Below are 26,348 nucleotides of genomic sequence, written 5' to 3' on the forward strand. Positions count from 1 at the left end.
GAAATAGGGCAGGTTTGCAACAGAAACTTAAAACCCGCCACCAACAAGAAAACCCCAAGGGAAGCCTGGATGAATGGAGTTGTTACAGTTTGACGGTTAAAAAAGGAAGAGGAAGGTTAATACCCAGTAAAACAGGGGTTGGCGTTTAATTTGTACAAGGGTCACGTGAGAAAGCTGAATTGTGTCAGAGGGCCACAGCGACAGCAGCTTGAACCTCATTCTGCTCACCAGTCTTCCACTGTAAAATGCACTTCATCACATCATGTGTATCATTCAGTGCATGAATATCTGGAGCTTCTTGATCACGAGGTCACTGTTGTAAGTTCAAAACTTAACATTTAATCACTGAAATGCAGATGTAGTGAAAAACAGATGACACCTGGTCAGAAACATCTTCCGGGTGTGAAACACGACATCAAGCCTTGTCACCTGTAGAAACACACAATAACACTTCCATTCTTTTAGCGTCAAAACAAAAGCATCTAATGAGTTTAACCAGGCCTTTTCAGACTAGAATAAATCATGGCAACTGAATTATTACCATCACTGCAGTTCTTACATGACAAGGGTCAACATTATAGCTGTAAATATTGTAAATAAAACAATTCCGCTCAACTTTTATCCTGCACAGGGGTTGATTTGTGTCACTTTATCCTGCATTCTCTTTAAAAGTCCAACATTTTTCCCCTGTCCGATTTGGACAAGCGTCTGTTGTCACACCTGCCGGCTTTTCCCATTTCAGTCCTAATTTGATCTCATCATTTGAAGCTTCTTCCATGAAAAAAACACCGAACACACACACGTTGTTACTCTTCAACTTTCCTTCTTCGTCATGGAGTCCTCTTCACTGTGGCAGAAATACATTTACTGTTGATGTTTTTCTACTCTTTCCCAATCGGGCTGCTTCAGTGTTTACTAACAAAGTATCAGATGTTCACAGAAGGACCTCCACTTGTTTCCCAGGATCGTCGGTGTGTTGTTGCCAGATTGGTCGTGTTTCTGCCTTTCGGCTTCTCTTGTCCAGGTCACTCCTGAAAGAGATTTTCGATCTCAATGGAGTTTTTCCTGGTTAAATAAATGCAATGAATGAATATGAAGATCTTTGTGGATCTCCTGACGCGTTTCTTGTTCAGCATGTTTCTGTATTACCCGGTTTGCGGTCCGGTTTCAGGAAGTGTTTTTGCCTCATTGTCGGGAGTATCTGGCAACACCGCTGTGAGTCCGAGGAGGATGACGTCATGTAGCACTCCTTCCTCTGGAGTTGTGCGCATGCCCCAGCCCGCACGCTTGCACTTCTCCATTTTTTAAATTTGTTTATTGTTTTTTTAAATCTCCGTGCGCCCGTCCTTCTTAAGTCAGGCTTTTTCAGTGTTCCCACAGGGAAGACAAGAACAGTCTACATATTTTTATGTCGACGTTACAAAATCAACATCCTCTTCAAATTTAGAATTACGTTTAAAGAAAAAACAACTGAGCAGATGTTTGAAGAGTGCAGGTGGCCATGGTGAAGAACAAGGGAGATGTTCAGTGGAGGAATAATGCTGACGAGCCTCCCAATGGAGCTCTGGGAAGGAGTCGTGGAAACCAGACTGAAGACAGAGGTGAGCGTTTGTGAGCGACCAGGAAAGAGTGTGTCCTGTTTCTTCACCTGCCGTTCACTTTCCCACCGCTAGAGGGCGCTGTAGCCCCAGTGACAGCGGCCCCGTCCCATTCTCCGTCGCGGTGACGTCACTACGAGCTGAGTGTGTGGGTGTTGGCTTGTTTTTAAAAATTTCCTCTTTCCTGTGTAATCTATGTTGTTGCATCCCTGCAGTGCTGTTTAAAATATCATATCAGCATTCTTTACATATACAAACTGTTGCATATAAAAAAGGCACATGGAAAAAAAACGTTATTTTCTCTTACCTTTACGAACACATAAAGTCCATGCCCCGCTCCTTCTGAAGCATTGATAACTTGCTTGTGGAAGTCTTCCATTTCTGTCTGCAGTTTTAAAAGTCTCTCCGTCTCAATGGAAATCACTGCCAGTGAAGACAGTCGTCCTTGATCGGTCCTGTTCCGACTGTCAAAAATCACATACGCTGGTTTGTAAACCCCAACATTTGTGACTCGCTACAATATTGTTTTGGTTGAAGACACATTGCTCTGCTGACGCACTCCTGCTCTCATGACCTCTCAATGCACTTAATACGGCTTAAGTGATTTGAATTAATGAATATTATTGTAATAATTTGTTAATTATGAAGGTGGTTTGTTGTGAGAGAAGAGGCTACAGAGAATAGGGTTAGATGGAGAAGGTTGATTTGCCGTGGCGACCCCTGACGGGAAAAACAGAAAAAAGAAGAAGATTGTAATAATTTGTTGATGGCTAAAAGTATGTTGACTGACTGAGCATGAATGTAAACCTGTACAAAGCTGAATTTTCGTGTTGCTCAAAATATGCGCTACAACCGGTGGTAACACCATCTCTTGAGCTATTCCAGGCCTGACACGCAGACGCTGTGCGCTCAGGTTCGTTTGAAAATGTATATTCTGAATTTTCAATAAACTTGTCCTTTTTTTGGATCTTAGCTGATATGCAGATATTTGATTTGGTTTTCCCTGTAGGAGTTCATTGATTGCACTGAGACTCGAGCGCCCTCTAGTGGAGAGAGTGGGGACTGCAGGTGCATTGAGCTTCTACTTCCAGCACCACTGCCTGCAGCTGCAGCTGCTGAAGGTTTCATAGCTGAGCTTTTCTCTTGCACCAACACTGGTCACACCGGAGCTCAACCACCGGCTTCTTCAGGATCAATACAGGGTTCGGATGATCGAGGAGATACCGAAGCCCACGGTGAGGGTCGATCCACCATCCTGTGGTCCTGAATCAGAGAAATGCACCTTGAGCTGCAACCGAAACACCAGGAATGTGGGACCTGTCAGCTACCTGTGGAGACTGGGAGATGTTCAACCGGAAGCTGAGGGGAAAGGCATCACTGTCTACTAAACCAACACCATCCGGAAGGTTGAGAACTCAACGCACTCAAACCGTCCCTGCAGAGAAGTTACTCAGAGACTGAACTCTTCTGGGTTTCTTGGAATTGAACAGAACCTCTGTGTTTCTAAAGCCAACGTGGAGAAAGAAACAGCCTTCTTTCTTTGCTGTGGGAAAACAGGTCCGATCTGAAAGTAAACTAAGGGGGACCAGAGCTTGTCGTGCAGAAGGACAGGCACATGGAGATCCAAGCAGTGATCCAGACACGCTGGTGAAACGGGTTTCGCAGCACCGGGTCAGCTAAAGGAGGCTAAAACGATTGATCGGGGACGGGCTCGCCGAGATAATTTCCGGATCTACGGTGGTCCAGAAGGCGCGGACCCGGAGAATCTACCGAAAGTCACTGAATTTCCACCGGACTCGGAGCTTCCAAGTGAAAGAACACACGTGCCTAAACTTGCAGGTGAGGCCCCGGCCATCACTCCCAAGTTTGCGAGCTAAAGAGTGAAGGAAGAGGTGATCTGTGAAGCCTGGCAGAAAAGAATTTCTATCACAACAACACCCGCTTCCATGTTTGGCATCTAAAGACTCCAATTTGATATTGTTTACCGTTGCCTACTGATATGGTTCACCCTCATTTAGCCTTCAGTTGAAAGACTCTCACTGGACTTTACAATGATGTAAAATGCAGAAAAGCTCCAGCTACCAATGTAAGAGCGATGCAGCCATCTCAAATGATCCTGCTCTCTGCAGAGAGTCAGAGATCCCTCGATGGGGCTTCTGACACCTCCAAGGCCGTCGGCGCCTCAAACCAGCCCGTCATCCTTTGTCCACCTCCTTTAGCTAATGCTAATCATGCTAATATTGCTAATCATGCTAATATACCCAACTGTTTGTATGGGTGCTCCATGTTAATACTGTTGTATTTGGGCATTAAAGAGGGAAGAATGCGGAGGCACCACAAGCCTTAAAGTTCGTAATGTGAATTAAATAAGTTTTCCTCGATAATTGTAGCCTACTAGCATATGGAATTGGAGCTGCCAGGCAAGAGGTCTCGAGGAAGACCAAAGAGAAGATTTATGGACGTAGTGAGAGAGGATATGAAGGTAGCTGATGTGAGAGAGGAAGATACAGAGAATAGGGTTAGATGGAGAAAGTTGACTCGCTGTGGCGACCCCTGACGGGAAAAGCCGAAAGAAGAAGAAGAAGAAGAAGCATATTCTGTGAGCTGCTCACACTAGCTAGCAATCGCTAGCTTATTGTGCGACTCACAGGAGGAGTTTTATACGTGTTGCCATCTTAATCTTGCCCACATCACAAATCAAAGATAGATTATTGATACATATTTGGATTTCTTAGTTGAATAAAGTTTACAATAAGATAGTAGATTAAAATAACGCTGGCAAACTGGCGTGCTTCCTGTTTTAGTTGTACCCAGTTTGCGGTCGTGTTTGAGGGCGTGTTTTTGCGGATCGTCAAGATTATCTGGCAACAGCTGAGCGACCGAGGAAGGCGTGTTCTAACTGCACACTTAAACCGTCCCTGCAGTGACGCGACTCAGACACTGAAGTCTTCTTGGTTTCACAGAGTTGAGCAGAACCTCGGTGTTCCTGAAGTCAAAATGGAGAAAGAAACATCCTTCTGGTTCTTCTTGCTGCTTTTAGTGGCGCCTCAGTGTTTCTCCTTCACCGTCACGTCGCTGTACTTCAAGGAAGGAGCGGAGCTGCGGCTGAATCCGTCCATCTCAGAGGAGATCTGGGACATCACCTGGAAGCTGGACAGGAACCTGGTGTCCGAGTGGGTGAAAGACAAACTGGATTTGGTTTATTATCGGAGCTTTAAAGGCCGGACAACCTTGAACCTCAGTTCTGGGGAGCTGGAAATCAGGAATGCCACTAAATACGACGCTGGGAACTTCACACTGGATCTCAACCACCGGGTTCTTCAAGATGTCTACAGGACCCAGATGATCGAGGAGGTATCGAAGCCCACGGTGAGCATCGATCCACCATCCTGTGGTCCTAAATCTGAGAAATGCACCTTGAGCTGCGACGGAAACACTGAGAATGTGGGACCTGTCAGCTACCTGTGGAGACTGGGAGATGTTCAACTGGAGAATGATACAAAAGTCATCACCGTCTTCAACGGCAACATCATCCAGAAGGTTGAGAAGTTCTCCTGCAGGCTGAAGAACCCAGTCAGTCAGAAATGGAGCGACCCCTTGCAGAACCCTTTATTCCTTCCACCTCCATATTGGCTGGTGGGTTTGGTTTTGGGTTTGATCTGCGTTTCTGTTTTGGTTGTTTTAGCAATCAAGGGACGGAAATCTATCCACGAACAGATCAGTAGATGCTTCAGAAGAAAGACTGAGAAGGAAAATGGTTTAGAAGGTCCTCAAGTACCCCTGAAGGAAGGAGAACCGCTCTCAAACCCCACCTAGACTCCACAAAGAATTGCAGACGCAGACATATTTTTTTATGTGTGTGTTTTTAGGCTAAAGCACCAGAGTTACAGGATCAAAATGGTCACGCGCGCGCGTGTGTGTGTGTGTGTGCTTGCTTGTTATGCTCTTGGATTTCTATCTCCTTTTTTATACCTCCTGTGATTAATTAGAATGCATCCTTTTTTTATTGTGTTTTCTTGTCCATTGTCAATAAAAATGAACAAAATCAAGAAAAGAATAATAACTTCTTTGGATCAGTGACATGTTTCATGTTCAACGTCTTTCCCTTTTTCTCCTTTTCCCTTGTGTTTCCTTTTAAGCTCATTTCTACGCGTCATCAGGATGAAGTAACAGGTGTCGCCTCTGGAGTTGTGCATCTGCAACTTTCTCTCCTCCACTGTTTCACTTTGTTTCTGATTTTCTTCGTCTTGGTTTCTGGACGCGGGTTTTTTCCCTCAACGCGGTCAGTAGGGACAGTTTTCGTCTTGGGGATCAGCTGATCGGACTGGTTTTGGTGTGTGTGTGTGTTTCTGCAGTGTGTTACACAGGCAATTGTCAATGCAGTCAGTTGTTGATGTTTGAAAGGCCACTTAGAGACAAAGAATTTCTTCCAGCGAATACAGAAAGTGAAACAGTTCAGGAGGCGTCGTCTCACATCTCGATCTTCTATGGCAACTTTGAGATGTTTCATGGTGAGAGTTTTTAAACTACACATTTAGTTGAAGGCCAAGGTGTGTGTGTTTTCTCCTTGTATTTGTATTTATTTTTACAAAGAAAAAGGCTCAGCTTGTCCTTCTCAGGGGAACTGGAGCGGATGTGTTGTTGCCAGATTCTTGGTGTTTCCGTATTTCTTCTTTTCTCCAGGTCACTGCTGTAAAAGAGATGTTGATATCAATGGGGATTTTACCTGGTTGGATCAATTCAATGATTAAATACAAAATACTTCATGGGCTAGTTCAGCACCTTTTGTTTTTTTTTACCAAGTTTTGCGTCCCCCCCCCCCCCCCAAATCGTCAGAAAGATCTGGCAACATGAGAGGGGAGTTCAGGATAGACCGTAAAATCGCAACCGAAATCGAAAATCGAGTACTTGGTTTTCTCCGAGTTGAGCAGAACCTCAATGTTCCTGAAGCCAACATGCAGAAAGAAACAGCCTTCTGGTTCTTCTCGCTGCTTTTAGCGGCGCCTCAGTGTTTCTCCTTCACCGTCACGTCGGACTGGAGGACGATACAAAAGACATCACCGTCTCCAACAACAACATCACCCAGAAGGCTGAGAAGTTCTCCTGCAGGCTGATGAACCCAGTCGGTCAGAAATGGAGCGACCCCTTGCAGAACCCTTTATTCCTTCCACCTCCATATTGGCTGGTGGTGTTTGTGGTGGTTGTGGTGTTGGTGATTTTGGGTTTGGTTGCTTTCGCAATTTGGAAATGAAAATATTTTCACCAAAAAATCTGTACACTTTTGAGTGGAGGAAGTTCCGAGGAGCTCCACTGAACGCCACAGAAGGTCTTTCCTCCCTGAGGCAATCACACTTTTTAATTCCTCTCCATTCAGCCGCCGGCAACCATAAAAACCTATCTTTAACCTAAAAACAAACAAAAATGTGCAATATCTCATTTCTGTGCAATATTCAGAAACTGCAATATTTCATCTCATAACAGCTACACTGTGCAATATTTCATCTCATCTCATAACAGCTACACTATAATGTTCCCTTCTATCATACTATTGTGCACTCCTTACCTCACTTGTTACTAAGACACTTATAGTTTTATCACTGCTTACTAAGACACTTTATAGTTTCACTGAGACACTTTATAGTTTATAGTTTATTTTATTTCTAATTCTGCCTTTCTTCTATTATTTATTAATGTTATATTTTTCTGTAACTCTGGCACAGCAATTTCCTTCGGGATCAATGAAGTTGTTCTTATTCTTATTCTTATTCCTCACCTTCCGTCACACATACCTGCAGTTCACGCTTCCGCCGCTAGAGGGCGCTGTAGCCCCAGTGGCGCCGGCTGTGTGACGTCACGACACACGCTGACGTATGAGTGCGTGTATGTGTGTTGAAGACTGCTTTTTATCTATACACACTGCTCACAGAAATCAAGGGAACATGAAAAAAACACATCCGAGATCTGAATGAATGAAATATTATTATTAAATACTTTACGCAGTTGAATGTGACGACAACAAATCACACAAAAATGATCAATGGAAATCAAATTGATGAACCCATTGAGGTCTGGAATCAAAATGAAAGTGGAAAAACACACGACAGGCTGATCCAACGTTGATGTAACGTCCTTAAAACGAGTCAAAATGATTCAGTGTTTCTTCCTAAGTGGAAAGTTTGATTTCACACAAGTGTGTTCAACTTGGAGTTTCATCGTGTTGTTTAAGTGTTCCCTTTATATTTCTGAGCAGTATATAGTAGATATTGTAGCGAGTCATAAATGTTGGGGTTCATGTTGATGCTTGTTTTCTGTTTGATTTTGTGATTGCCGGTATTGATGTGGGTGTTTTTTGTTGTGCAATAAATTCTTTTTTTTTTTTTTTATACACCGGGAATCGATCTGAACAGTTTGTTATATTGCAGGCTCGTGTGGCGTGGCTGTGGCAACAACAGCTAGTGCTCATTAAACAGACGTTTACCATCACCAGGGTGTTTCTCTAACTAAAACTCTACACTAAACTGGAGCTGTCCTGCATTGCTGTTGAGAGGAATGTTCAGAGTTCTGTTATTTCTTACTGGCTGTGAGTGTGTTTTGGCTGAGAGAGCGGGGTGTGCACGTGTGAGAGTGTTCGGGAGGCGTGAAGTTTTTTGAGCGTCTGTCGTCGTAGGTTTTTGGATGTAAGTGTTCTGATAAAAGAAGCGCTTGTTTACCAACCACTGCAACTCGTTGAACCCCTCCGGTCGGAGGATACGTCGGTGTGGGATGAGGTTTCTGAGCGTTTACCTGCAACTAAAGGCTTGTTTGTAAAGTTTGGGGCCCTTTGAGAGACAGATGGAGTGCTCCAGAGAGCCTGGAAAGGGTCAGCTAGGGGGGAAGAGAGATGGTGGCCTCCAAAACACTGCGCCCAGCTTCAGTAGCTGGCGGTCCTGATGGAGAGGGTGGCGGTGGACATCGTGGGCCCGTTTCCTCACACGGACACAACAACAATAACGTTCAGGAACGGAGCTGCGGCTGAATCCGTCCATCTCAGAGGAGATCTGGACCATTGGATGGTCGATGGACGGGAACCTGGTGTGCAAGTGGGAGAAAGACAAAGTGGATTTGGTTTATTATCGGAGCTTTAAGGGCCAGACAACCTTGAACATCAGTTCTGGGGAGCTGGAAATCAGGAATGCCACTAAAGAAGACACAAATTTAAAGTGAAACACAGGATCCCTGAAAAACACACGAAATATAAATTAAAATATTTTCAGATTTACAAAAAATAAATTGTAAAATACAAAACAATTTTGGCTTTTTATACACTCAACAAATTTAAAGTCAAACAACAACACAGAATCCCTGAGACAAATGCAAAACAACAAAATATCAATTAAAAATATTAACTCTTCAGTGCTATAAATAAATTATAAAATACAAGAACTTTTAATTATTTACAATTCAACTTTCCCTTTTTCAGTGACACCTGAAAAACGCGCAAAAAATATATAAATTAAAATGTGTAAAACGAAAAGAAAAAGATCAGCAGTCTGTATTGAAGGTTGGCATTGAGTTACACCATGTGCAAACAGAAACCACGCCAGGCATATTGAACAATCACATCCGCCTTCAAGAGAAAAAATTCATCTGAAAGGGGGCTGCTCTCCACCAATCAGGAGCTTGCTTCTCTTGTTCATTCCAGAGTGCTCATAAAAGCCGTTCAGTTCGCGAGCGAGAGTCAGTGCTTAAAACCGTCCCTGCAGACAGAGTGAGTCACACATGCTGTTCTTCTGGATGTTAACATGCAGAAAGAAACATCCTTCTGGTTCTTCTCGCTGCTTTTAGCGGCGCCTCAGTGTTTCTCCTTCACCGTCACGTCGCTGTACTTCAAGGAAGGAGCGGAGCTGCGGCTGAATCCGTCCATCTCAGAGGAGATCTGGGCCATTGGATGGTTGATGGACGGGAATCCAGTTTGCGAGTGGGTGAAAGACAAACTGGATGTGGTTTATTATTCAAGGTTTAAAGGCTGGACGACCTTACACACCAGAACCGCGGAGCTGGAAATCAGGAATGCCACTAAAGAAGACGCTGGGATCTTCACGCTGGAGTACAACTACAAGGTTTTCCAGGATGAATACAGGGTCCAGATGATCGAGGAGGTACTGAAGCCCACGGTGAGCGTCGATCCACCATCCTGTGGTCCTGAATCCGAGAAATGCACCTTGAGCTGCGACGGAAACACTGAGAATGTGGGACCTGTCAGCTACCTGTGGAGACTGGGAGATGATGAGTGGGATATTGAGAGGAAAGACATCACCGTCTACAACGGCAACATCATCCAGAAGGCTGAGAAGTTCTCCTGCAGGCTGAAGAACCCAGTCAGTCAGAAATGGAGCGACCCCTTGCAGAACCCTTTATTCCTTCCACCTCCATATTGGCTGGTGGTTTTGGGTTTGATCTGCGTTTCTGTTTTGGTTGTTTTAGCAATCAAGGGACGGAGATCCATCCACGAACGGATCAGTAGATGTTACAGAAGAAAGCCTGAGAAGGAAAATGGTTTAGAAGATCCTCAAGTAACCCTGAAGGAAGGAGAACCGCTTCCATACCCCACCTAGACTCCACAAAGAACTGCAGACGCAGACGTATTTTTTTATGTGTGTTTTTAGACTAAAGCACCAGAGTTACAGGATCAAAATGGTCACGCGTGCGTGCATGCGTGCATGCGTGCGTGCGTGTGTGTGTGTCTGTGCGTGCGCACTATGTTACATAGGCAATAGTCAATGCAGTCAATTGTTGGTGTTTGAAAGGCCACTTAGAGACAAAGAATTTCTTCCAGCGAATACAGAAAGTGAACCAGTTCAGGAGGCGTCGTCTCACATCTCGATCTTCTATGGCAACTTTGAGATGTTTTGTGGCGTGAGTGCAGAGACCAGCCTGAATATTTTGTTCACTTGCAGTGTTATCTTCACTTAACATGTCTAAAGGGCTTTGTGGCTTTCGGAGGTTAAAGATTTAAAAAAAACTACACATTGAGGTTAAGGCCAAGATTGTTTGTGTGTGTGAGTGTGTGTGTTTTCTCTTTACATTTCTATTTATTTTTACAAAGAAAAAGGCTGAGCTTGTTCTTCTCAGGGGAACCGGAGCGGATGTGTTGTTGCCAGATTCTTTATGTTTCCGTATTTCTTCTTCTTTTCTCCAGGTCACTCCTGTAAAAGAGATGTTGATATTAATGGGGTTTTACCTGGTTGGATCAATTAAATGATTAAATACAAAAAACTCCATGGGCTCATTGACGTGTTTCTGGTTCAGCACCTTTTGTTTTTTTTTTTTTACAAAGTTTTGCGTCTTTTTTTTCCAAATCGTCAGGAAGATCTGGCAACGTGATAGGGGAGTTCAGGACAGACCGTAAAATCGAAACCGAAATTGAAACCGAAACCGAAACCGAAATCGAAAATCGAAACCGAAATCCGCCGTTTGGATTTTGAAAACGGTTTAAAGGTGCACCGAAGTATTTGGTTTGCTCAGAGTTGAGCAGAACCTCGTTGTTCCTGAAGCCAACATGCAGAAAGAAACAACTTTCCGGTTCTTCTCGCTGCTTTTAACGGCGCCTCAGTGTTTCTCCTTCACCGTCACGTCGCTGTACTTCAAGGAAGGAGCGGAGCTGCGGCTGAATCCGTCCATCTCAGAGGAGATCTGGGACATCACCTGGAAGCTGGACAGGAACCTGGTGTGCGAGTGGGTGAAAGACAAACTGGATTTGGTTTATTATCGGAGCTTTAAGGGCCGGACAACCTTGAACATCAGATCTGGGGAGCTGGAAATCAGGAATGCCACTAAAGAAGACGCTGGGATCTTCACACTGGAGTTCAACTACAAGGTTTTCCAGGATCAATACAGGGTCCAGATGATCGAGGAGGTACCGAAGCCCACGGTGAGCATCGATCCACCATCCTGTGGTCCTAAATCGGAGAAATGCACCTTGAGCTGCGACGGAAACACTGAGAATGTGGGACCTGTCAGCTACCTGTGGAGACTGGGAGATGATGAGTGGGATATTGAGAGGAAAGACATCACCGTCTACAACGGCAACATCATCCAGAAGGCTGAGAAGTTCTCCTGCAGGCTGAAGAACCCAGTCGGTCAGAAATGGAGCGACCCCTTGCAGAACCCTTTATTCCTTCCACCTCCATATTGGGTGATGGTGTTTGTGGTGTTGGTGGTGTTGGTGGTTTTGGGTTTGTTTTTTTCGCAATTCGGAGACAACAGTTTTTTTTTCCACCATCGGATCAGTACATTTTGAGTGGAAGAACTGTTTGGGAAAATAGTCCTGAAGTAATCCAGATGGAAGGAGAACAGTTTAGTAATCCAACATAGAATCCACAAAGAACTACAGACGCTGACATTTTTTTTCTACCTCAGAGCATTTCTGTGTATGTGTGTGTGTATGTGTGTGTGTGTGTGTGTGTGTGTGTGTATAACGTGATAGACTTCAGACCATGAAGAGAAAAGGATGAGGTTAAAAAGAGAGGGTCGGGGAACGGTGCGGTTGAATTTGAGTGATTTCATCATTTGAAGCTTCTTCCATCAACAGACACTGAACTCACACATTGTTACTTTTCATCCTTCCTTCTTCTTCATGTCCTCTTCACTGTGTCATCACCAGAAATATATTTTACTGGTGGTGTTTTTCTCCTTTTCCCCCATCGGGCTGCTTCAGTGTTTACTCACAAAGTTCAGATGTTCACAGAAAGGGCTTGTTTACGGGAAATGCCGGTTTGTAGTTGCCAGATTGGTTATGTTTCCGCCTTTCGGCTTCTCTTGTCCAGGTCACTCCTGAAAGAGATTTTGGATCTCAATGGAGTTTTTCCTGCTTAAATAAATACGAATAATGAATAAAAAGATCTTCAGAGGTCTCCTGGTGTGTTTCTTGTTCAGCATGTTTCTGTATTACTCAGTTTGCGGTCCGGTTTCAGGAAGTGTTTTTGCTCATTGTCGGGATTATCTGGCAACACCGCTGTCGGGCTGAGGAGGATGACGTCATGTGGCACCGCCTCCTCTGGAGTTGTGCGCATGCGCCTGCCCGTCTCGCTACTCCACTTTTTAAATTTGTTTATTGTTTTATTCATCTCCATGTGCCCGTCCTTCTAAAGGCAAGCTCTTTCAGTTTCCCCTCAGAAAAGACACGAACATTCTATATGTTTTCATGTCGACGTTACAAAATCAACATCCTCTTCAAATTTGGAATTACGTTTAAAAAAAACACTGAGCTGCAGAGGTTTGAGGTATGCTGGTCGCCATGGTGAAGAACAAGGGAGATGTTCTTCGAAGGAATGAAGCTGATGAGACACACAATAGAGCTAAGGAGTCGTGGAAGCCAGACGCTCAGCCAAAGGTGAGCGTTTTTGAGCGTCCAGGAAAGAGTGTGTTCCGTTTCCTCACCTTCCGTCACACACCTGCAGTTCATGCTTTCGCCGCTAGAGGGCGCTGTAGCCCCCAGTGGCGGCGGCTGCTGCGATGTCACGACACACGCTGATGTATGAGTGCGTGTATGTGTGTTAAAGACTGCTTTTTATCTATACACACTGCTAAAAGAAATCAAGAGTTTCATCGTGTTGTTTAAGTTTTCCCTTTATTTTTCTGAGCAGTATATAGTAGATATTGTAGCGAGTCATAAATGTTGGGGTTTATGTTGATGCTTGTTTTCTGTGTGATTTTCTGATTGCCGGTATTGATGTGGGTGTTTTTTGTTGTGCAATTTTTTTTTTTTATACAACTGGAATTGATCTGAACAGTTTGTTATATTGCAGGCTCGTGTGGCGTGGCTGTGGCAACAACAGCTAGTGCTCATTAAACAGACGTTTACCATCACCAGGGTGTTTCTCTACACTAAACTGGAGCCGTCCTGCAGTGCTGTTGAGAGGAATGTTCAGAGTTCTGTTATTTCTTACTGGCTGTGAATGTGTTTTGGCTGAGACAGCGGGGTGTGCACGTGTGAGAGTGTTCGGGAGGCATGAAGTTTTTTGAGTGTCTGTCGTCGTAGGTTTTTGGATGTAAGTGTTCTGATAAAAGAAGCGCTTGTTTACCAACCACTGCAACTCGTTGAACCCCTCCGGTCGGAGGATTCGTCGGTGTGGGATGAGGTTTCTGGGCGTTCACCTGCAACTCAAGGCTTGTTTGTAAAGTTTGGGGCCCTTTGAGAGACAGGTGCTCCAGAGAGCCTGGAAAGGGTCAGCGAGGGGGGAAGAGAGATGGTGGCCTCCAAAACACTGCGCCCAGCTTCAGCGGCTGGAGGTCCTGATGGAGAGGATGGTGGTGGACATCGTGGGCCCGTTTCCTCACACGGACTCAACAACCGTTACGTTCAGGAACGGAGCTGCGGCTGAATCCGTCCATCTCAGAGGAGATCTGGACCATTGGATGGTTGATGGACGGGAATCCAGTGGGCGAGTGGGTGAAAGACAAACTGGATGTGGTTTATTATCAGAGCTTTAAAGGCCGGACGACCTTGAACCTCAGATCTGGGGAGCTGGAAATCAGGAATGGCACTCAATACAACGCTGGGATCTTCACACTGGAGCTCAACAACCGGGCTCTTCAATACAGGGTCCAGATAATAAAGGAGGTACCGAAGCCCACGGTGAGCATCGATCCACCATCCTGTGGTCCTAAATCGGAGAAATGCACCTTGAGCTGCGACGGAAACACTGAGAATGTGGGACCTGTCAGCTACCTGTGGAGACTGGGAGATGATGAGTGAGATACTGAGAGCAAAGACATCACCGTCTCCAACGGTGATGTCAAAAAATGGACATATAATAATCTTTTGGGCTCAGTGATGTGTTTCATGTTCAAAATGTTTCTGTTATACTCAGTTTGCGGTTCCGTTTAATTTCGAAGAGTCGTCAGAATGATGGAACTGTGTCACCATCTCATCTGGAGTTGTGCGCATGCGCCTTTCTTTCATCCACTTTTGAAATTTTCACTTTATTTATGGTTTTCTTCATCTTGGTTTCTGGACTTGCCCCTCAACGCGGTCGGATCGGACTGGTAACGATGTGTGTGCGTGTGTGTGTGTGTGTTTGTGTGATTGGAGTGTTTCATCGGCCAAGTGATTCAGCGGAAGATGACAAGGCCGCCGGCTCTGAGCCAACAGTGCCCTCTAGCGGTGAGAGTGTGAACTGCGTGTGTATGTGTGTGTGTGTGTGTGTGTGTGTGTGTGTGTGTGTGTGTGTGACGGAACAGGACACACTCTTTCCTGGCCGCTCACAAACGCTCACCTCCATCTTCAGTCTGGCTTCCAGGTCTCCTCCCCATAGCTACACTGTGTGTTTCATCAGCTTCATTCCTCCGCTACAGGGCGCTGGAGGCTCAGTGACGGCGGCCCCGTCCCATTCACCGACGCACACACACATATTTTACTTTTTTTTGGAATAGGAAATATCCACAGAGAGGTCAGGAGAGTTTTCAGAGGAAGGTCTGCGCGGGTGAACACACTCTCACACACACACACTTTTTCTAAATATGAGAAGGACTCAAGAAGATGTTCAGTATTTTCTTTGATGGGAACTTTCAACACAGCGTCTTTTTATTTGCAGATTAATTTCATGAATGCAACACAGTCATTGTTTTATACTCAGCATGAAGGTTAAAAGGAACACATTGTAGAATATTGACTGTGGACACAGTAATATTGAACAATTAACCATATATGTTTACTTGCAATCTGCAAATGCGCAGACTCTCGGTAGGCAGGCTCATGTCTGTTGGTACGAATTGCTATCATCACCTGTGCTCTGCTCTTCAGTAAAATAACTAAGTGCTACTCTAATATCTTCGGTCGCCTCTTTACGCAAAACACAACATGGTGTCAGAAGTTACTGCCGCACATTTTTCACAGGGAACCTGTGTGTTGTAAGTGGCTTGTTTCTTATCGAGCGGGACCATCGCGCTACCACGCTACATTTTTTCCACCAACATGGCGAAGGGTTTCAGGAGACCCGACCCACTACTGTTTGAGGGCAACTTGGCAGAAAACTGGCGCATATTCGAGCAGGAGTATGACATTTTTATCGCTGCAGCGTACTCGGACAAGCCAGCGCGGACTCGAGCCTACATTCTCTTGAGCTTAGCCGGACCCGAAGCCATCGAGCGGGAAAGGTCTTTCGTACACGCGGCGGAGGTGCGCGAAGGTGGCGCCGACGATGGACGTGTCCTCGTTCCCGCAGAGTCAAAGGAGGATCCTGAATGCCTCAAAAGAAAGTTCAGAGAAATGTGCAATCCTCGGTGTGCAACAGCACAAAACCACACCAACAAAAAGAGCCGCTTCTTCTCCACCCTGTTCCGGAGATATTTTGGTCGACTGTGGCGGCAGACATCTTTGACTGGCATAACCAACAATACTTGGTACTTGTAGATTCCTTTTCAGGCTGGTTTGAGATTGACCTGCTGCGTACTCTCACATCAACGACAGTCATTGGTAAGTTGAAACGTCATTTCTCTGTCCACGGTACACCTCACACTCATCACCGACAACGGACGACAGTTCACGAGTCAGCGTTTCAAGGACTTCTTCACTCATGTGACAAGCAGCCCTGAGTATCCCCAATCCAATGGATTGGCGGAGAGAGCTGTCCGTAGTGCTGAAAGCCTCATGGAGAAATCTCACAGAGACAAAATTGACATCTTTCTCAACCGACTCGATTTGAGAAACATTCCTCGTGACACTAAGCTTGGGTCTCCTGCACAAAGACTAAAGTCGCGACAGACGAGCACTACTCTCCCTGTCTCCAAAAAGCTGCTTGAACCCGACACGTGCAAGCTAGAGGACGTACGTGCTCAACTTCTAAATAAAAGACTCGCGCAAAAAAGCTACTATGGCAAAACGAGCCGACCTCTGAAACCTCTGACGGAAGGACAGGTAGTCAGGCTTCAAACACCGAAAGGATATGAACGCACAGGAGTTGTGAAAGAAACTTGCAATGAGCCCTGATCATACCTGATTCAGTCGGAAGGACAAACATACAGGAGAAACAGAGAACACATCTTAACTGTTCCTGAACCCGCACCGACTCAGGTTGACCCGAGAGACTCTCATCAGGACACTGGACCTGATCCGACAAGGCGTATGACAGTTACCGGACATGGCTATGCAGAACAGAATGCGGACTCTGAGTGCCCAGCGGATCGAGCCTCTGCTTCTGAACCATCTGTAAACGTGGATGTTTATAGAACGCGCTCAGGTGGCATCAGTAAACCGAACCCCAAGTACAAAGATCTATTCTGCTAAGAGGGTATTTTGTTAATGTCTGACTAAGTTTCGCGATGACTTGTTGAATGGTTATCGCAGTTATTTGCACACTTCTTTTCATTGTTTGGATTTGTCGTATTTCATGATTCAGTCACATAAGTATGGAATAAGTTTAACACTGTATTACTATTAAGATGTTGAGACTGTGTTCATGGTTAGAGGTTCCAACTAAGGAAAGGGGATGTAGAATATTGACTGTGGACACAGTAATATTGAACAGTTAACCATATATGTTTACTTGGAATCTGCACATGCGCAGACTCTCTGTAGGCAGGGCTCATGTCTATTGATACGAATCGCTATCATCCCCTGTGCTCTGCTCTTCAGTAAAATAACTAAGTGCTACTCTAATATCTCCGGTCGCCTCTTTTACGCAAAACACAACACAGTGTTGTCAGAATATTCCGCTATGATTATAATACATGGTGTTTACATACATTCATTGTATTTACTTATTTTGATTGTAGTCCTTGTGTGACGTGGGGACGCTCACGTCAAGAGAGGGACTTGCAAAATCTCCTACGTCAAATTATAGAATCTCCAACCTCACATCATTATTTCACTATCAATTGCAAAGACTGTTAAAATGTAACTGCGAGACCCCATCATGGAAGGTGAAGGAATGCGCTACCCTGCTGTTCCAATGACACCCCCCGGGGATAATCGACTAGAGCCAGGGGTCGGAGGAAGTCACTATCAGGACTTCTTCCGAACCGCGACTTCGATCAAAGCACGGTTTTACACAACCCAGGTGCTCATATTCCAAGAGAGCGTAAACCAGGGGTAAACCAGCGGCTTTGATCGAGGCGCAGTCTGGACTGGACGCGTCTCAGCGGGTGTCTAGAGGAGCCGAACGATCCTCGCGGGGTGACATTCATTCTGGCCCGGGATAATAGTAAGTGTATTTTCCTGACTTTGAATAAACCATTCTTGCTTGATTAGTTCCTGGCCGTTGTGACGTTTTTCCCTGAATGATAATCTGAAACAAAGTCCGGTCCCGTGGCAGGAGCCACAAAAACGGACAAATCCGTCCATCTCAGAGGAGATCTGGACCATCACCTGGAAGCTGGACAGGAACCTGGTGTGCGAGTGGGTGAAAGACAAAGTGGATGTGGTTTATTATCGGAGCTTTAAGGGCCGGACAACCTTGAACATCAGATCTGGGGAGCTGGGAATCAGGAATGCCACTAAAGAAGACACAAATTTAAAGAGAAACATAGGATCCCCGAAAAACACACGAAATATAAATTAAAAATATTTACAGATCTACAAAAAATAAATTGTAAAATACAAAACAATTTTAGCTTTTTATACACTCAACAAATTTAAAGTCAAACAACAACACAGAATCCCTGAGACAAATGCAAAACAACAAAATATCAATTAAAAATATTAACTCTTCAGTGCTATAAATAAATTATAAAATACAAGAACTTTGAATTATTTATAATTCAACTTTCCCTTTTTCAGTGACACCTGAAAAACGCGCAAAAAATATATAAATTAAAATGTGTAAAACGAAAAGAAAAAGATCAGCAGTCTCTACTGAAGGTTGGCATTGAGTTAGACCGAGTGCAAACGGAAATCACGCCAGGCATATTGACCAATCACATGCGCCTTCAAGAGAAAAAAAAAAGTCTAGAAGGAAGCTGCTCTCCACCAATCAGGAGCTTGCTTCTCTTGTTCATTTCAGAGTGCTCATAAAAGCCGCTCAAACCGGCAGACAGAGTGAGTCACACATGCTGTTCTTCTGGATGTTAACATGCAGAAAGAAACATCCTTCTGGTTCTTCTCGCTGCTTTTAGCGGCGCTTCAGTGTTTCTCCTTCACCGTCACGTCGCTGTACTTCAAGGAAGGAGCGGAGCTGCGGCTGAATCCGTCCATCTCAGAGGAGATCTGGGCCATTGGATGGTTGGTGGACTGGAACCTGGTGTGCGAGTGGGTGAAAGACAAAGTGGATGTGGTTTATTATTCAAGGTTTAAAGGCCGGACGACCTTACACACCAGAACCGCGGCGCTGGAAATCAGGAATGTCACTAAAGAAGACGCTGGGATCTTCACACTGGAGTTCAACCACCGGGTTCTTCAGGATCAATACAGGGTCCAGATAATCGAGGAGGTACCGAAACCCACGGTGAGCGTCGATCCACCATCCTGTGGTTCTAAATCGGAGAAATGCACCTTGAGCTGCGACGGAAACACCGAGAATGTGGGACCTGTCAGCTACCTGTGGAGCCTGGGAGATGTTCAACTGGAGAATGATACAAAAGTCATCACCGTCTTCAACGGCAACATCATCCAGAAGGCTGAGAAGTTCTCCTGCAGGCTGAAGAACCCAGTCAGTCAGAAATGGAGCGACCCCTTGCAGAACCCTTTATTCCTTCCACCTCCATATTGGCTGGTGGGTTTGGTTTTGGGTTTGATCTGCGTTTCTGTTTTGGTTGTTTTAGCAATCAAGGGACGGAAATTCATCCACGAACGGATCAGTAGATGTTTCAGAAGAAAGACTGCGAAGGAAAATGGTTTAGAAGGTCCTCAAGTACCCCTGAAGGAAGGAGAACTGCTTCCAAACAACGCCTAGACTCTGTTTGTCGTAGCAGCAGACGCCGCCTTTTTTATTTCACAGCATGAGTATGTGCGCGTGTGTGTGTTATGCTCTCGGATTGTAGTATTCTTTTTTAAACACGGACTTTCTGTGTTTGATAAGAATGCATTGAATTTTTATGGGGTTTTCTTGTCCACTTTTCAAAAAATGGACATATAATAACCTTTTGGGCTCAGTGATGTGTTTCATGTTCAAAATATTTCTGCTACACTCAGTTTGCGGTTCCGTTTAAACTTATTTCTACGAGTCGCCAGGATGATGTAATAGTGCCGCCGACTCGTGTGGAGTTGTGCGCATGCGCCTTTCTTTCCTCCACTTTTTTCATTTTGTTTCCGCTTTTCTCCGTCTTGGTTTCTGGACTCGGATTGCCCCTCACCGCGGTCAGTCGGAAAAGTTTTCGTCTTGGGAATCAGCCGATCGGACTGGTACCAATGTGTGTGCGTGTGTGTGTGTGTGTGTGTGATTGGAGTGTGTCATCAGCCAAGTGATTTAACGGAATGGGACGGGGCCGCCGGCTCTGAGTCAACAGCGCCCTCAAGCTCTGAGCGCCCTCTAGCGGTGAGAGTGTGAACTGCAGGTGTGTCTGTGACGTAAAGTGAGGAAACAGAACACACTCTTTCTTGGCCGCTCACGAACGCTCACCTCCATCTTCAGTCTGGCTTCCAGGTCTCCTCCCCATAGCTACACTGTGTGTTTCATCAGCTTCATTCCTCCGCTACAGGACGCTGGAGGCTCAGTGATGGCGGCCTTGTCCCATTCACCGACGCACACACACACATATTTTACTTTTTTTTAGAAAAGAAATATCCGCAGAGAGGTCAGGAGACTTTTCAGAGGAAGGTCTGCGCGGGTAAACACACTCTTACACACACTTTGTCTAAATACGAGAAGGACTCAAGAAGACGCTCAGTATTTTCTTTGACGGGAACTTTCAGCGTCTTTTTGCGTGGGAACGCATCACGTGATGGCAAAAGTGCACCCAACTTTGTATTTTTCCACTAACACCCCCAGTGCACTAGCAATGACGTGGCCCGGAGGCCCAGTCCAAGACACAGCCTGGTACCTAGTTGCCCACTTCCAAAGAGTTTGAAAAACAACTCCTTATTAGGAAGTAACCTTGACCATCGAGACAGTGGAATAAATCACTGCCACTCCCTGAGAGTGGGGCCGAAACCTCCTCATCTGCACATCCGACTGGACGCGGCTCAGCGGACGTCTAGAGAGGGCGAACGATCCCCTCGGGGTGACATTCATTTCGGCCCGGGAATTCACGCAAATGTATTTCTTGACCTCTAATTAACCACTCATTGCTTAATCAGTTACTGACAGTTCTGATGTTTTTCCTGGATCACATCTGAACACACCGGGACAACAAGGTCCGGTCCCATGGCGGAGGCCGCAAAAACGGACAAACCACAGTAACCATCTTCACTTGACGTGTCTAAAGGGTTTTGTGGCTCTTGGAGGTTAAAGATTTTAAGACGAACAAATGATTAGTTGAAGGCCAAGATTGTGTGTGTGTGTGTGTGTGTGTTTGTGTGTTTGTGTGTTTTCTCCTTGCATTTCTATTTACTTTTTATAAAGAAAAAGGCTCAGATTTTTCTTCTCAGGGGAATTGCCGCACGTGGTTTGTTTGTTTGTTTAGAAGTTTATTAGGACAATGTACAATTACATTAAGCACAGAGACAGAGATGTTTGTACCAGATTGTAGCTCATAGCTAATTTCCATCTGTAGTCCTGGGCAATACAAATATAAAACTGTACAAAATAGACAATATATATAAAATGTTCAGATAGGCAATAAAATAACTATGCAATATATAAACAGGCAATCAAATATGTATTTTGCGAGTTGAAAGTGCTATTGTTGTGATATTATGACTTTGGTCATCTGGGACCCGTCTGGCATTGTTAGCGTGAGCATGTTTGGTGCTGCAGAATCCTATTTCTAACGACCCGTGTAAAGGTGTGAAAATCAGTCATGTTCTTAAGATTGTCTGGAAGCACATTCCATTCTTTTATGGCTTTACAGGAAAAGGCAGACTTTCTCTTAGGAACATTGCAGTCTCCTCTAGACACCGACCTTAGCACTCGACTTGTGAGTTGGGAGCGAGGCTTGATGTAGGTCTTAAGAGGAGGCGGGGCGGCGTTATGGAAGATTTTGTGGACCAGACGGATATCAGAGTACCTGATTTAAGCCGTGTATATTAAGTTGATCCCGGATGTTCAAGTTCCAGTTGTATTTTGTTGGTGTTTAAAATTAAAGAACCGAACTCCTCTACGCCTCCGCCATTATTTCGTCTTTGAAACGCCACATTGGTGACCCCGAACCGAGCATGTCTGAATCAGGTGAGGTTTGCGATTCAACTTCATCTACGGCGCCCCACCCGGCTCAGCCGGACCCGGCCGTCACGGCCGTGGATCAGCAGATGTTTCAGAGGAAGGACTGAGAAGGAAAATGGTTCAGAAGATCCTCAAGTCAACCTGAAGGAAGGAGAACCGCTCAGTAACCAAGTCTCTACAAAGAAGTGGAGATACTGACATTTCCACACTGCTGTCTCTCTGTTGCATGTTTTTGACATTTGAGCACTTTGTGTGTGTGTGTGTGTGCGTGTGTGCTTGTGTGTGTGTGTGAGTGTTTGTGTGAAACATGATAAAGCTCATACCATGAAGTGACAAGGATGAACTGTGTGGTTGAATTTGAATGATTTCATCATTTGAAGCTTCTTCCATCAACAGACACTGAACTCACAGATTTTTACTTTTCATCCTTCCTTCTTCTTCATGTTCTCTTCACTGTGTCATCGCCAGAAATACATTTACTGTTGGTGTTTTTCTCCTCTTTCCCCATTGGGCTGCTTCAGTGTTTACTAACAAAGTATCAGATGTTCACAGAAGGACCTCCTCTTGTTTCCCAGGATCGTCGGTGTGTTGTCAGATTTGTCGTATTTCCGTCTTTCGGCTTCTCTTGTCCAGGTCACTCTTGAATGAGATTTTCGATCTCAATGGAGTTTTTCCTGCTTAAATAAATGCAAAGAATGAATTAAAAGATCTTCGTGGGTCTCCTGATGACGTCATGTGGCACCGCCTCCTCTGGAGTTGTGCGCATGCGCCAGCCCTCACACTCTCGCTACTCCACTTTTTAAATTGGTTTATTGTTTTATTTTCTTGTGCCCGTCCTTCTCGAGGCAAGCGCTTCCAGTTTCCTCCAGTTTTACTCAGTTTGCTTTTCCATTGAAGCTCATTTTTGAGAGTCATCAGGATGATCTAACAGGTGTCGCCGCCTCCTCTTGTGTTGTGCATTTGCACCTTTCTTTCCTCTGCTTTTTCACTTTATTTCAGGTTTTCTTCATCTTGGTTTCCACTCAACAGTCAACCTGTTTAGCTCAGAAATGGAATGTTTCAAAGGGCAGAAGTGAAAAACTAAGAAGTGTGTGGATTTTGTTGCTGTCCTATTCCTGCAACACCACGTTCATGCAAATTATGGGCTGTATGTTTCATTTTTCACCCTGTTAATATACCGTGTCACCCAGATGTCCCATTGATTAAAAAGCTACAATAGTTTTGTATTCTACTAACCGTTCTACCGTTTGGTCCGTTTACTTGACGATCCGGACGGGTTTTTCTTCTTGAAATAGGGCAGGTTTGCAACAGAAACTTAACACCCGCCACCAACAGGAAAACCCCAAGTGAAGCCTGGATGAATGGAATCGTTACAGTTTGACAGTTAAAAAAGGAAGAGGAAGGTTCATACCCAGTAATACAGGGGTTGGTGTTTAATTTGTACAAGGGTCACGTGAGAAAGCTGAATTGTGTCAGAGGGCCACAGCGACAGCAGCTTGAACCTCATTCTGCTCACCAGTCTTCCATTGTAAAATGCACTTCATCACATCATGTGTATCATTCAGTGCATGAATATCTGGAGCTTCTTGATCACGAGGTCACTGTTGTAAGTTCAAAACTTAACATTTAATCACTGAAATGCAGATGCAGTGAAAAACAGATGACACCTGGTCAGAAACATCTTCCGGGTGTGAAACACGACATCAAGCCTTGTGACCTGTAGAAACACACAATAACACTTCCATTCTTTTAGCGTCAAAACAAAAGCATCTAATGAGTTTTACCAGGCCTTTTCAGACTAGAATAAATCATGGCAACTGAATTATTACCATCACTGCAGTTCTTACATGACAAGGGTCAACATTATAGCTGTAAATATTGTAAATAAAACAATTCCGCTCAACTTTTATCCTGCACAGGGGTTGATTTGTGTCACTTTATCCTGCATTCTCTTTAAAAGTCCAACATTTTTCCCCTGTCCGATTTGGACAAGCGTCTGTTGTCACACCTGCCGGCTTTTCCCATTTCAGTCCTAATTTGATTTCATCATTTGAAGCCTCTTCAATGAAAAAAACATCGAACCCTCACACACGTTGTTACTCTTCAACTTTCCTTCTTCGTCATGGAGTCCTCTTCACTGTGCCAGAAATACATTTACTGTTGGTGTTTTTCTCCTCTTTCCCCATTGGGCTGCTTCAGTGTTTACTAACAAAGTATCAGATGTTCACAGAAGGACCTCCACTTGTTTCCCAGGATCGTCGGTGTGTTGTTGCCAGATTGGTCGTGTTTCTGCCTTTCGGCTTCTCTTGTCCAGGTCACTCGTGAAGGAGATTTTCGATCTCAATGGAGTTTTTCCTGGTTAAATAAATGCAATGAATGAATATGAAGATCTTTGTGGATCTCTTGACGCGTTTCTTGTTCAGCATGTTTCTGTATTACCCGGTTTGCGGTCCGGTTTCAGGAAGTGTTTTTGCCTCATTGTCGGGAGTATCTGGCAACACCGCTGTGAGTCCGAGGAGGATGACGTCATGTGGCACTCCTTCCTCTGGAGTTGTGCGCATGCCCCAGCCCGCACGCTTGCACTTCTCCATTTTTTAAATTTGTTTATTGTTTTTTTAAATCTCCGTGCGCCCGTCCTTCTTAAGTCAGGCTTTTTCAGTGTTCCCACAGGGAAGACAAGAACAGTCTACATATTTTTATGTCGACGTTACAAAATCAACATCCTCTTCAAATTTAGAATTACGTTTAAAGAAAAAACAACTGAGCAGATGTTTGAAGAGTGCAGGTGGCCATGGTGAAGAACAAGGGAGATGTTCAGTGGAGGAATAATGCTGACGAGCCTCCCAATGGAGCTCTGGGAAGGAGTCGTGGAAACCAGACTGAAGACAGAGGTGAGCGTTTGTGAGCGACCAGGAAAGAGTGTGTCCTGTTTCTTCACCTGCCGTTCACTTTCCCACCGCTAGAGGGCGCTGTAGCCCCAGTGACAGCGGCCCCGTCCCATTCTCCGTCGCGGTGACGTCACTACGAGCTGAGTGTGTGGGTGTTGGCTTGTTTTTAAAAATTTCCTCTTTCCTGTGTAATCTATATTGTTGCATCCCTGCAGTACTGTTTAAAATATCATATCAGCATTCTTTACATATACAAACTGTTGCATATAAAAAAAGCACATGTAAAAAAAACGTTATTTTCTCTTACCTTTACGAACACATAAAGTCCATGCCCCGCTCCTTCTGAAGCATTGATAACTTGCTTGTGGAAGTCTTCCATTTCTGTCTGCAGTTTTAAAAGTCTCTCCGTCTCAATGGAAATCACTGCCAGTGAAGACAGGCGTCCTTGATCGGTCCTGTTCCGACTGTCAAAAATCACATACGCTGGTTTGTAAACCCCAACATTTGTGACTCGCTACAATATTGTTTTGGTTGAAGACACATTGCTCTGCTGACGCACTCCTGCTCTCATGACCTCTCAATGCACTTAATACGGCTTAAGTGATTTGAATTAATGAATATTATTGTCATAATTTGTTAATTATGAAGGTGGTTGGTGTGAGAGAAGAGGCTACAGAGAATAGGGTTAGATGGAGAAGGTTGATTTGCCGTGGCGACCCCTGACGGGAAAAACAGAAAAAAGAAGGAGATTGTAATAATTTGTTGATGGCTAAAAGTATGTTGACTGACTGAGCATGAATGTAAAGCTGTACAAAGCTGAATTTTAGTGTTGCTCAAAATATGCGCTACAACCGGTGGTAACACCATCTCTTGAGCTATTCCAGGCGTGACACGCAGACGCTGTGCGCTCAGGTTCGTTTGAAAATGTATATTCTGAATTTTCAATAAACTTGTCCTTTTTTTGGATCTTAGCTGATATGCAGACATTTGATTTGGTTTTCCCTGTAGGAGTTCATTGATTGCACTGAGACTCTAGCGCCCTCTAGTGGAGAGAGTGGGGACTGCAGGTGCATTGAGCTTCTACTTCCAGCACCACTGCCTGCAGCTGCAGCTGCTGAAGGTTTCATAGCTGAGCTTTTCTCTTGCACCAACACTGGTCACACCGGAGCTCAACCACCGGCTTCTTCAGGATCAATACAGGGTTCGGATGATCGAGGAGATACCGAAGCCCACGGTGAGGGTCGATCCACCATCCTGTGGTCCTGAATCACAGAAATGCACCTTGAGCTGCAACCGAAACACCAGGAATGTGGGACCTGTCAGCTACCTGTGGAGACTGGGAGATGATCAACTGGAGAATGATACAAAAGACATCACCGTCTACAACGGCAACATCATCCAGAAGGCTAAGAAGTTCTCCTGCAGGCTGAAGAACCCAGTCAGTCAGAAATGGAGCGACCCCTTGCAGAACCCTTTATTCCTTCCACCTCCATATTGGCTGGTGGGTTTGGTTTTGGGTTTGATCTGCATTTCTGTTTTGGTTGTTTTAGCAATCAAGGGATGGAAATCCATCCACGAACGGATCAGTAGATGTTTCAGAAGAAGGACTGATAGGGAACATGGTTCAG

This window comes from Fistularia commersonii, chromosome 2 (genome assembly GCF_037954325.1).
Source record: "Fistularia commersonii isolate RoL2024-O1a breed Wild chromosome 2, RoL_Fcom_v1.0, whole genome shotgun sequence".
Lineage (NCBI taxonomy): Eukaryota > Metazoa > Chordata > Actinopteri > Syngnathiformes > Fistulariidae > Fistularia > Fistularia commersonii.